Source organism: Penaeus chinensis, chromosome 30 (genome assembly GCF_019202785.1).
Source record: "Penaeus chinensis breed Huanghai No. 1 chromosome 30, ASM1920278v2, whole genome shotgun sequence".
In the NCBI taxonomy this organism is placed as follows: domain Eukaryota; kingdom Metazoa; phylum Arthropoda; class Malacostraca; order Decapoda; family Penaeidae; genus Penaeus; species Penaeus chinensis.
In genome coordinates, this window is record NC_061848.1 from 17,656,069 (window position 1) to 17,661,068 (window position 5,000).

Sequence of the window (5,000 nt, forward strand, 5' to 3'; positions counted from 1 at the left end):
GCAAATAAAATAACATTGAAATTTACGAGATGACTGGAACATTCAAGTAAAACACTCTTGAACTCCATCTCCACCATTAAGATATTAGATCTATTTTTTCTTTAAGTAACATTTTCAACATATGCATATTTATTTCACTAAGGAAGGGCTTTACCCTTTTCAAATCCTCTGATGTATAGCCCTTAGTCTTGATACCATAGTTCCATTCATTAGCCAGTTGCTTGGACGATCTTATTTACCATAATAGAAAAAAGGCTCCCTTCACTCATGTTGCTTCAGTAGGCAGTCTACTAGGATTAGTCCGTGGTTGCACTGCGCATACTTGCACATATTTCAAGAAATAAAACCGGAAACCAAAAGTCCTGGGACAGTGTTAAGGGTCACATCTCAGTTGTGACACCTCCTTCTGAGAAACGAGGGAACCCTGACAAAACCTCCAAATTACCGGAAATTTGGCTTGTCATCCCTTTACTCTCTCTCTCTCTCTCTCTATCTCTCTCTCTCTCTCTCTCTCTCTCTCTCTCTCTCTCTCTCTCTCTCTCTATATATATATATATATATATATATATATATATATATATGACCTGCGCTCTGACTGCTGGCTCGAGCCCGTGAAGGCGACGTAAGTCAAACACAGGTGTCGTAGGGGAAGTCACCGCCGTGGCACAAGTCTTAGCACGCAGAACTGCGGTTGATTAGGAAGGGCATCCAATCAGGCAAGGGTGACACTCCCATATAACCTCTTAATAGTGAATTGAGAGAGGCCTATGTCCTGCAGTGGAATGAATGGCTGTTAAAAAAAAAAAAAAAAAAAAATATATATATATATATATAGTGGAACACTGCCTTGGGCCTTATCCCTCGACTCAACTAGTTTTGCATGATTTTTTCTTCCCCTTTCCATTTCTTTCTTTTATCTAACCCCCATTTCTCCAACCCCTACTACTATCAGCCTTTCACCCTTTTAAAAAGGTGAAAGGCTGATTTTGTGCCATTTTGTTTCTCATTCCTCTCCAACCAACGCCACTTCAGAAACTCTCAAAGACATTCAAAACTATATAACCATGACCTAAGATAACACGCCTACTCAAAGTAACTGCCGACATCCATCCTCCTACTCATTTCCCCCCTACTCCCCTTCCTCCCACTCCCTCCCAACACATTCCACCCCCCCCCCCCCCCTGCTTTAGCTGCATCACCCTCCTGCCATTCCTATCATTCCTTCCACATCCCCCTTGATAAACATGTGACTCTTTGTCATAACCCCCTTCCCTGTACTCCCTTCTGACTCTTCTCCTGAAACCGTGATCTAACCGCCCTCAAACCTCTCTTTTCTCTTTACTAATTTCTACCTAACTAGGGACATCCTTGCAAAATCCCACACTTAACAATTTTGTTATAATCACCCTTTAATCCCAATCTTACCCACCCCCACTACCCTTTGCACCTTTCAGTGCCACACTATCCTGTACGGCTTCAGATTACACATTTAATCCTTAACTAACCCCTCTCTTTATTCTTACTACTAAATCTTTCCATAATGCTATATGACCTTTGATGTCTAGCACATTTATTTTGCTTTGTAATCATTAATCTTCATTAACCGCACACACACACACACACACACACACACACACACACACACACACACACACACACACACACACACACACGCACACACACACACACACACACACACACACACACACACACACACACACACACACACACACACACACACGCACATACACACGCACAAACACATGCACACACTTATATATATTTATATATATACATATATATATATATATATATATATATATATATATATATATATATATATACACACCGGCACACACAGACACATATATATGTATATATATATATATATATATATATATATATATATAAACACACACACACATATACACACACAGGTGTATCTATAAAGTATATATGTATATGTTTGTTCAGATGAAGGTCTGAAATGTCTAGGGCAGTTAGTGAGCCAAATATGCTCATAATGACATAAAAATGCTTTAGCTAGCATAGGACCGAGTGGTGATCACATAGGTATGCCATCCCACTCCACATACAGTTACTTATTAAAAATAAAAGGACAATCATGGAGTGACAGTTCAAGCCTTTTCTTTAGATATCCCATCGAGAAGCCTTGGATTGTTTCGTCAGATTGAAATTGTTTATGTACATACTTATTGTTTCTTTTAGTGCGATATAACCCCTACCTTGAACCTCAGCCCTCGCCTCGACTAATCTGGCATGGTTTTTTGTTCTCCCCCTTTCCTTTCCTTCTCTTCTTCATCCCTTTATTCTGCCCACTATATACACATATATACATACATGTAGATATAATGTTTATATATATATATACATATATATATGAGTTCGATTCCCGGTCGCGGTGGTTTAAAAAAAATGCCTGCGCTCTTACTGCTATCTCGAGCCCGAGAAAACGACATATCGTCTTGAGGAATGAATGGCTGTTGAAAAAAAAAAAAAATGTATGTATATATATATATATGTACTGCCGCGATAGTCCAGTGGTTAGCGCACTGGACTCCGGCCCTTGTGATCCCGAGTTCAATTCCCTGTCGCGGCGGTCGTAAAAATGCCTGCGCTCTGACTGCTGGCTCGAGCCCGATCTACCGGCGAGAAAACGACCTATCGTCTAGAGAAGTCAAACGCAGGTGTCGGAGGGGAAGTCACCGCCGTGGCACAACTGTTAGCGCGCCGAACCGCGGTTGATTAGGAAGGGCCTCCAATCAGGGAAGGGTAGCACTGCCATATAACCTCTCAATCGTGAATTGAGAGAGTCCTATGTCCTGCAGTGGAATGAATGGCTGTTAATATATATATATATATACATATATATATATATATATATATGTATATATATATGTATATATATATACACACACATATATACATACACACATAAAGCAATCCTGGGTGGGGGAGGCCTGTGGGACAACTTAGGAAATCATGGGTTAGGTAGCTCAACCAGTCCTCTTGTTAGGAGTCAGAGATGGGCCGAGGGCCTGCCGGAAGACTCGCCATGAGGGACCCCCACGGCTGTAACTAAAAGATGTTTAACTCCGCGGAATTCGGCTTACCCACCATCCAAAGATGTTGTTGCCTATATCCGAATCCTTGATTATGGTATTCAGGTAATAACACAAAATCGAGCCATTGAGCGATTGACACAGTAAATATAGTAACATTTTATATTTGATATATACTGTGCGCATGTGCTTTAGCAACACAGAAGTATCAAGGTGAACAGTGTTACGAAATACTACACGCAGTGGGAGTATATGTTGAAGTATTTGCTGTTATCCTTCATGTCAAGCAAACAGGAAACCTTCATTTTCACCGATTCGAGAAGTAATGGAGAGTGAAAGGAAAGATGTAGATGGAGGAAACTGTGTGGAGGAACTAGCCAAAGGTAAGGAGAAGTTGAAGATTGCTAGTTGAAGGATAAAAAAGTCGGAGTACTGAGGGACATGGGATGTTCAACGCTGTTAGTAAGGAGAAGTCTGGTTCTGTCGTCTAAGGTGACTGGTAAGGAAGTAGGAATAATGATGGCAAATCCTGAAATATACTATTACCCTAAAGTAATAATTGGTATCAAGACCCCCTATATGCGGGGAGGGTGAGCGTCGTGTGTCTACCACAGCCCCTGTATGACCAGATAATTGGGGAAATACCAGGATTGAGTACAGATGAGGGCGACGCACGAACGGAAGTGATTATAAGAATGCAGACCAGATTAGACAATGGCTATAAAAGGAAGACGCCTGTGTTGAAGATAGCTGAAGTTACGAAGATGTTGAACACAAATATACAAAAACCTCAAGAGTAAGATAAAACTTTTTGTCAACGGGTGGTGTATAAGGGGAAGGTGAGCAAGGTTAAACTGGGTGACATTACGCTCATTGGTGAACCATTTACCCGCATGGGCCGTAGATCTGGTGGAGCCACTTGAGCCATGATACATCCTGACAGTAGTGGATTTCGCTACGAGGTACCCCGAGCATTGGTACACCCACAGTGCCAGAGGCCTTAGCTACAATCTTCAGAAGGGTAGGTGTGCTTTGAGAGATTTTATCTGACAGGGGGACACAATTTACCTCTGACAGTGAAAGAGATGCAACGAGCCATTGCACATACCATGCTATGTGCAATGTCTCGTTGAAAAAATTAATGGGACACTAAAGAAAATGCTCAAAAGGATACTTGTTGAGCAGCCCAAGGAATGACACCGCTACTTGGGGCCTCTTCTGTTTCCTCACCGACAAGTGCCCCAGCTCAGCACGTGATTTTCGCTCTTCGAACCAGTATATGGACACACCGTGAGAGGACCGCTAAAGCTGCTGCTGATGAGGGAAAGTCTGCATATGAATATGTAAGAAAGGGAATGGTTGGAAAATACATGTAGAATGGCTTTAATATAATTAAATCAGGCGCAGGAGGTAACCCAGTATTATTACGACCAGAAAACCAGGGATATAAATATTGCGGCGACGTCTTGCTTCTGTTACCTACCAATGCCAACAAGCTGTTGTTCCAGTGGAAGGGACCATTCAGAGTCCTAGGCAGCCCTAACAAATGGAACAAGGTGTTTGATGTAAACGGGACCCCGAGAAAATATCACGTCAACATGTTAAAGCGTTACGTGTACCGTGAAGGCGAAAAGGAAACCGAGAAAACCGCCGTCGCAGTGGTGGACTAATTATAATCCCTAGTTATCACTAGCAGGAGACGTGGAAAGACGTGCATTGCAATACACACACACACACACATATACGTGTGTATACACACACATATGCATATATATACACACATATATGCATGTGTATATATATATATACTCATGCTATACAGATATATATGTATATATATACACATTATATACATATATATGTATATATATATATATATATATATACACATATATATGTGTATACATATACACATAT